Raw genomic sequence first — 9,122 nt, forward strand, 5'->3', positions numbered from 1 at the left:
GGAAATCAGTGTCGTTTAGATCGCTCCCAGATATTTATTGCCCAAAACCAGTCGTCAGCCTTCGGCCCACTCGGACAGGCAATATACAATACCAGCCTTAAGTAAAAGTGTGGACTTCCTGGACAGATTGCTTTGTCCCATAAGAGCCTTGAGATACTTCATTACAGCAACTCAACCCTACAGAAAGCAGAGAAAATGCCTCTTTATCTCTTGCAAGCCCTTGTCAGAAACGGACATCACAGAGGGCACTGTCACGGGATGGCAAAAATCAGTTATCACAGATAGCTACAAACTGGCACAAATCCCCACGCCGATTTGGGGAAACTGCAGGCCTCACGAGATCAGAGCCCTTGCAACAAGTCTAGCCACATGGAATACAGTATCTTTTGAACAAGTCGTAGCCAGCTGCCAGTGGTAGTCCCACAACACTTTTTCAAACTTTTACTTACGAGACATACAGACCGATCTAAAGACTATACACTCTGGGGCCCTTGGTGGCTGACCCAGGTGATAGTCGCCAAGTAACCTTGTCCCCCTTCCTCTTCCGGGAAGAGTAAAGATTTCAGAAGTACCTCATGAACTCAGGGTAAGTTGACCTTTGTACTGGGTTGTACTAATTGAATTAGGAAACAAGGCAAATGGCAACACTGAAATCAGAGATCGAAGGATTAAGTGATATACGGTAATCTGCATGATAGGATGTATCGATGTTCTACCACCGGAAGTGACATCATAGGAGACATCACACCGGACTAACGTCAAGATACGTTAAATATCACTATCCAGAAGGGCACAACGGTAAACCACGTCATAGTGATACGAGAATATAGAAGACATATACCACAAGAGGCATGGTATGACACCGGAAGTGACGTCACAGATGACGTCATCACCGGAAGTGACGTCATAATATGTCTAAGTATCACAGGGATTGATATATATGTACCCATCATATGACGTTTAAAACTTTTCTATGTCTAGTCTTGTAAGTAGACTATTAGACATATTCCGTTTGAGACCCCTTTTGGCATATAATCCTTGGGTTACCACTTCACAAAGCCAAATATCTAACGGATGCTAGATACCAGAACCCACCGGTCCCTCTGGTGTATACTGGCAACTGATGTAATAGAGGTGAGGTATTTGCAAGAATAATCAAACAATAGTTATCATTGTGAATAATTCTAAGAATACCACCTCTATTACATCAGGAATAAATCCCTCCCACCTCCCCAAGTATCTGCATCTAGTTGATGAGGGTAATGGGTTGAAAGAAGTGAGTAGATTCCCACCTTGCGCATGCGCGGTGGCGCTCCTGGCAAGGGATAGGGTTTCCCTCACAACTATAGATATGCTGGCAGTGAAGAGGACGTCTGTTGAAAATTTATAAAAATTTATAGTGTGGTTCTCAGCATAAACAGGAATTTATGGCTACTGGCAACTGATGTAATAGAGGTGGTATTCTTAGAATTATTCACAATGATAACTATTGTTTGATGTATGTATGGGACATCTGTTGTTTTTATATCTTATTTTATATGGTCATTATTAGTATTGTCAAGGTTGTATTTCAACTTGTTATAGAATGATGTGACCCTAACAAACCGTGAACGTTGCTGCGAACCACTAAGAGTTAAGCTCATTGCCACACAGTGGGAAGCGGGGAACATAATTTTATATATGGTTCAAACTAATAACTAGTATATTGTTATCCTCCTAAATTAATGTTTTGTGTGAATGTTATGTATTCACAAAGTATTTACAAATGGCAATTTTATATAGTTATTCAGAAATAGTTAACCTGCTATTTATATTTAAGGATTTATTCATGCTAGTGCTAATGTGCTAGCTGATAAGATGAAGTCATGTAATTGTGTTTAATCTCAATATTATTATGTTCTTCTACAAAAATACTTATGATGTTTGCTTTATATTTTCAGGGTTTACTATGATTATTATTATCTGCACTCTGAATAAAGATGGTTGTCATGTGAACTGACAAGTAGCGTTGTGTTGTATGTGCCCCACCAAGATCCACCCTATAACCGCTACTACATAAAAACAGTGTTTCTACACCCTAATAAAGGGCTTAAGGGGGATAGAAATAGAAAATGCATTTGATCCACCAGGGGATATAATTCAGAAATGTGGAACAATATCATATGCTTGAAAGGCTTATTTGGAAGTTTCCAAAGTAGTGAATGTTTGTTTTTTTAAACCTGCAGGGCTGCTGATGTTTACCGCTTGTTGCATGTTGGAAGACTGGCAAGCTGTACAACGAGGCATTCCGTCAGCACACCAAGGCTTTGGCAGGGTGTAATTTATAGGGTTGACCTTGCAATAGACAACGCACAACAGTGGGGCTTTAACTGGACAGAGAGAGTTAAATGTACTGACTGTACCTACCTGTCAGAGTACTGTAAACTGTACAAGGAGGTAGAGGGTAGTGAGGTGAGAAGGGGATCTTCCACTGTGAACACTGGACTGCAGATAGTCTTCTCGAAATGTCCAATAGGGTGTGAGAGTATCCGTGTGCTGTGCAAGAGTGCCGATATACCTCCCCCATCCCATTCAGGCAGAAAGCTGCAAACAGAGTTTGTGATGATATTAAATCTCAGAGCCAAGAGGGTGGAAATAAGGGAAAAAAATAAATATGAGGGAGCAAATTTCAATAACATTAGCTTATCAACTGATGGAATGTAGAATAATCCACTGTGTTCAAGTGTTGGGAAAACCACTTTTAGCCAGACACTACAGTAACCAACATGGCCACTGAGAACCAGACAGTGACAACCACATTTTGGCTTCAAACACAAAATCAAAACTTTGTTCAAAGCACAGCTTAGTTGACAATATTTCTAGCGTAAACAACCCAGACAGCACATCTGATTTGCACATGTCAGAATCAATTGGAAATGAAAAATTGTTAGAGTCTTCCTGGTAAGGAAAGACCAAACTGAGGAAGAAGTGTTGTCAACAGATGCTGACAGAACAGCTTCCACAGCTCTCACTGAAATGCCAAAGCAGGTCAAACAGATGTTTGCCCACATACTGTTCTTGACATGGCATCTCTCGGACAACCATAGAAAGTTTATTAAAAATTAAAAATTTGTTGTGGATATGATGCCTGCTAGAAACAGACAAGATAAACAAAAATTTGGCAAATACATCCAGATGTGCAGCTGAGTTTTCAGATGCTTACTCAAGTCATGCAGTGACCTGCCAAGCTTGAAAAAATCTCTCTTATTCTTCTGATGCTGTTGCAAACTGTTACATGGGGGATCACACGAAATGCAGAAAGAAGTCCACAATGCTCATCATAATGTCAACTGCAAGAGTCTGGCAAAGTCAGTACTGAAGCCTCGACTTGTGCTTTTGTGTGCTGTCACTGCAAAACAAAAAATAGATGATGAGATCATGCAAAGAAAATGATAGTATTATTCAAACTCCATCATTGTAAAAAATTCATTATTCGAAAGACAAGTTATTGAAAAAAATGCATATTTGAGAAATTTGCACCAAAAGGATCATCCATACACAAAAATTGCTCCCAGCAGAAAGATATAATGATATAATACATTGCTTACATCAAACAGTAGGGTTTATGACTGTTAGTACACAAGCCCTGTTGTCGGCAGTGAATTCTCTCCATGTTAATCTCATGGGACTTGACAGTCAAATGGTCAACATTTACACAAGACTTGTTGTGGCAGAGGTGGCTTACTTGTTGCCAATGTTGCCAAAGTTATCAGTTTCGCCCAAATCATCTTGAAGGCATTTATTCTCAATACAGTGGGCAAAAAAAAGAAAACAATGCCCCTAGCTGTGCTTATCAGGGCTGCCCAACCACTCCTTGCAAACCTATATCCCACTTGCTTCACTCATTTTACACTCAAATTTGCCTCTACAATAATACCAAAAGGTTTCAAGGGCAATAGATACACAGGAAAATATATAAATTATGAATTGCTGAAATATGCACTTAGCCTACAGGACACACACAACCAAATCTTTTTCCACAGACTTCTATAGTAACGTTATATTTTTTTTTTAATTAACTAGGCATTCAACAGCCATTACATTTACAGGTATGCACAACCTGGCCTTAATGCTGCAATAAAAGCACAGATTTTGACTAGCTTAGGCAGTTCCTGTGCAAGTACCTCAACCTAGGTCACGTTAGATACGCTTTCAAACTTAGAAGTAAGCTACTTGCATTTAGAACTTAAAAATGTCAGGTAACTTGAAGTCTAATGAAAAGATGTAGCATTTATAAAAGAATATGTATACGTATATATAATCCTATATTTTGTTTTATTTTGAAACAGTTTAATGCACTTTAGCAAGCGGTTAAATATTATAAATATTTTATTGCATAGTACTGGTAAGATAGTGCAACGATACACCAGAAGTGTCAAACTTGTGGCAGCAAGAGGAACAAGTATCGTTAATCTTATCACCACCTCTCTCTTATCTGTGCGTATGGCGCCACTCAGTCTTTGTAGCACTGCTGTGTACCCGCGCGGTGAGTACCTCCACTGCCTGCTTGGCCTACGTGACACACAGTGCGGTGAGTACCTCCACTGCCTGCTTGGCCTACGTGACACACAGTGCGGTGAGTACCTCCACTGCCTGCTTGGTCTACATGACACACAGTGCGGTGAGTACCTCCGCTGCCTGCTTGGTCTACGTGACACACAGTGCGGTTAGTACCTCCACTGCCTGCTTGGTCTACATGACACACAGTGCGGTGAGTACCTCCACTGCCTGCTTGGTCTACGTGACACACAGTGCGGTTAGTACCTCCACTGCCTGCTTGGTCTACGTGACACACAGTGCGGTTAGTACCTCCACTGCCTGCTTGGTCTACGTGACACACAGCACGGTGAGTACCTCCGCTGCCTGCTTGGTCTACGTGACACACAGCACGGTGAGTACCTCCACTGCCTGCTTGGTCTACGTGACACACAGTATGGTGAGTACCTCCACTGCCTGCTTGGACTACGTGACACTAAGTGTGGTGAGTACCTCCGCTGCCTGCTTGGTCTACATGACACACAATAAGTGAGTACCTCCGCTGCCTGCTTGGTCTACGTGACACACAGTGCGGTGAGTACCTCCGCTGCCTGCTTGGACTACGTGACACTAAGTGTGGTGAGTCCCTACGCTGCCTGCTTGGCCTACATGACACACAATAAGTGAGTACCTCCACTGCCTGCTTGGACTACATGACACTAAGTGTGGTGAGTACCTCCGCTGTTTGCTAGAGCTTGAAACTGAGACAAAATGCTGAATATTATACGTTCATAGTTGGGGCCTATTTACAAAATTACCTGACAGTGTAAGAACCATATACACTCTTCAAAAAAAGAAACACACAGGTAGTATGTAGTTCACTGAACCTGACTACACAAATAAATCTGGTATATAAACTGGACATATGCAATTTTAAAAATGTCGGTGGCCTGATATTCTACAAACGGTGCACCAAAACACAGCCATTGTCAATTTGCGATGTCTAAAACGGCATTGTTTTCACACTTGTTAAAAAATGTCATGGAAGAAAACAGTAAATACACATGCAAGTTACAGCCTGGTTCCCTGGGTATGCTGCGCTGGTGCTAGAACAGGTGGTTAAAATGATTTCTTAGCATTTCCATGAATACTCTTGCAATGTATATGTCACGAGAATAACATCCATAGTTGGTTTTAGTGAAGGAAAACATTATTTAAGCCGTTTTCTTCCATTGTGAAATGGTGGTTTAGTGGAATTATTGAAAGCCAAGTATCCATAATAATGGTGTTTAATGATAGGGTCTGTCCTTGGTACTGATATTTGGCCTCTGGATTATATTCACATGAAAAACCATTTAATTGGCATTTGTTTTCTTATTACACAATGAAATTAATTATAAACAGATCAGTTAATTTTGGAAACATATTGGATTAATTTCAATCTAGTGTTTCTGAACTCTGTGTGTGCTAGTTAAAACTAGTAAAATCCTACATATTTTTTATATTTGTATACTTATCCTGCATTTCTCCTTAATGCATATCACTGTTTGTTCTTGACAGAGAAAAGAGCTGTGTGAAGGTCTTTGCTTGAAGAAGTTGTTCCAACTAGCTGAGAGGCAAACCCTATCGCGCAGCTCCCACGTGACCAAAGGAAGTGACGTCATAGATCCTCACATTACTCTGGAGTCCGGACATTGGAAGGCATCATGGGGAGGTAGATCTGCGATGGGTGGGTCCATTTAGACCCAGTAATACAGGATAAGTATACAAATATAAAAAATATCTAGGATTTTACTAGATTTTTTACTTATCCTGCATTACTCCTTAATGCATCTTTATCGGACGGAACCGGAAGCAGGCATACCTTCAGATGTGGACTTTCATCTTTTATTTCCAGACTCTGTTCCCTAGCCAATCCTTGGCTGTGTGGTTGGCTTCGGGTGACCAATCCATGTATGGGAACCTCCAATTCCCTCAGCCCGTCCTCGGCTGTGTGGTCGGCATCAGGTGACCACTCCATGTATGGGAAACTCCGTTTCCTTCGGTCCGTCTTCGGCTGTATGGTCAGCCTGGATGACCATTACATGGAAGGGAAGAGTCAGGTATGCGTTGTGTCCTGGTACTGCGCAGCCTGACAATAACTCTCGGTTAGGTCGAGACTGGAGTACCAAGCCGTATGCAAGTGGGGCATGAACCTTCTAGTCCAGGGCTTACGCCAGGGGAAGTCGAAAGGCCGGCTCTTGACTTGGAGGCGAGGTCAGTGATGTGTAGTAGAGGGCACTACTAACAGACCAAGTTGTGCATGCCTAGCACATCGTCCAATGCGACATCTCGCATATGGTGACTGGCGCCAAATGTGTTTGATCGCCAGGACACATGTCCATGATGGCAAGTAGAGCTCAATTGTTGTGGGGGCGATCGCCCGGGTCTCATGTGGGTTGTTGGGAGCCTGGGGGTCCAATCCCGTGGCCTTATAGGCCTGGAGAATGAAGGCTCGTAGCCAGAGGGCGATCGTGTTGCGGCTACCTTCCGCTTGCGAGGTCGCAGCTCTGTACCGGAATGAAGAGGCGTTGTTGTTGTCTATGGCGTTCCTTGGATCATCTGATATAGCAACGGAGTGCTCTAACCGGATATAGACAGAGCTCTAGTTCATCTTCCGCACCCACAGTCGAAGATAGGGGAGGGTTTAGGAACGATCTATCTGGCTGTCATGGGAATTGATTCTTGGCGAAGCAGTCCCAGCACAGTCCAAGATGTGCTCCGTGTGCTCCATGCTCAAAGCGGACGCGCGTGACATCCAAGGTGTGTAGCTCACTGACACGGGCAGCTGTGTTGAGCGCCAGTAGGAAGACCATTTTCTCATCAGATTGTAGGATGACGTCGCTGCGAGTGGCTCGAAGGCGTATCTAGCAGTGAGGTGTGAATGACATTCAAGCCCCAAGCTGGTGTACGAGATTTCGCCTTTTGGTCTTCCAGCCTGAATGGGCGGAGCAGAGCCTGTTGTTCTGGGATTTACATCATGCGCCAATCTTCCGGAACTGCCAGGACGGAGTTGAGCGCCACAAGGTAGGTCATGATGGTACTGCTCTTGAGCTTACACTTGTGACGCAGATGGAGCATGAACTTGGCAAGGAATTGAAGCGATGCATATGTGGGGTCTAGGTGTTTACCCCTGCAAAAGCTCTCGAAGGATTGCCACTGGCCATCATAGAGGCTCCTGGTGGTTGGGCGATGTGCCATCGTGATGGCCCTAGCCCTGGCCGAGCCGCCCTGGCCGAGCAGCCTCTGGCCTTCAGTGCTCTCTGTAAATGGCCCAGACGTGAAGACATAACCTGTCTGGTCCTGGGTGTGGCTGTCTGCTGTGAGGGGGGATCAGCAGATTTGGCCAATCTGGGTGTGGCAGTGGGTTGACGCCGGACAGCTGTCTGAGGTCGACGAACCAAGCCCTCGCTGGCCTCCAGGGCGCGACCAAAGTCAGATCGAGGTTCCGTGTCGATCTGATCTTCTGGACGACTTTGGGAAGGAGTACAGGTGGGGACCTGGGGACACTGAAAGTGTCGACTGCCCAAGCCAGTGTATCCGGCACTGGAGATATGTAGGTCGGGATCTGGTAGGTCTATGTTGGGGAGACCGTGGCATCTGGGTGAAGTTTCCACTCTGTGGAAGCCACTTTGCCTGGCCGAGATAGGGCATCCGCTAGGATGTTTCGGCAGCACGGGATGTGGTGAACCTGGAACTGAATCCCCAGATGATCCCTCAGGTGAAATAATCGGAACGTCTGTTGAAGTAGCAAAGTCGAATGAGTCGTTCCTTGGATCCAAAGGCACTATACGACAGTGATGTTGTCCTTCGAGATGGAGAGCCAGGCGTGTTTGAGGGCCTGCTTCCAGTGAGCAATGGCCAAGATAAGCGCTTCCAGTTTGGGGATGTTGATGTGCCATTGGCGCTGATCGGCAGACCACAGCCCCAAGACGACCTGTCCCTCCAGGTGTGCGCCCCATCCCTGTGGGGACGTGTCTACAAATAGGCGCAGAAAGGTCGTAAGCCCTGTCAAGGAGATGCCGCCTAAGACATTCGATTCCACTGTCCACCACCGGAGATGCTGCTTGAGATGATCCGGGAGGACGATGGAACATCTGAACTGGGCGCAGTTGGAGCCTTCCTCTGTAGGTCAAGTCCTGCGTTGAGGTTAGGAGGCCCAGGTGGACTTGCCATTGGTGCAGAGAGCGTGGTAGGTAGAGAGCTGGAGTCAGGTGCTCCAGCTGCGCTCCCACCAGTCTCTGGGTACAGAGAAGAGATCGAGGTCCATCTGGAAGAGGCCCCTGATGAACTGAAGACGATTTGAGGTTGATCTTCCACCCCAATAGGTACAGGAGCCAGGAGTCCCTGCGGCGAAGTAGAGTGACGGTGTCCCAATGATTCAGGAGACAGTCGTCTATGTATGCCTCGAACTGAATGACCCAGAGATGGTGGTAAGCTGTGTGAGTAGCCACGGTGCTAAAGAAAATCCAAATGGGGGAACCGCCCATTGGTAATGGAAGTGGTCGTCGGGATGTATAGGGACATGTCGATAGGCGTCCTTGATATCCAGGCTGATAAATACATCC

The sequence above is a fragment of the Haliotis cracherodii genome, unplaced genomic scaffold, assembly GCF_022045235.1.
Source record: "Haliotis cracherodii isolate W230 unplaced genomic scaffold, xgHalCrac1.p SCAF_19, whole genome shotgun sequence".
In the NCBI taxonomy this organism is placed as follows: domain Eukaryota; kingdom Metazoa; phylum Mollusca; class Gastropoda; order Lepetellida; family Haliotidae; genus Haliotis; species Haliotis cracherodii.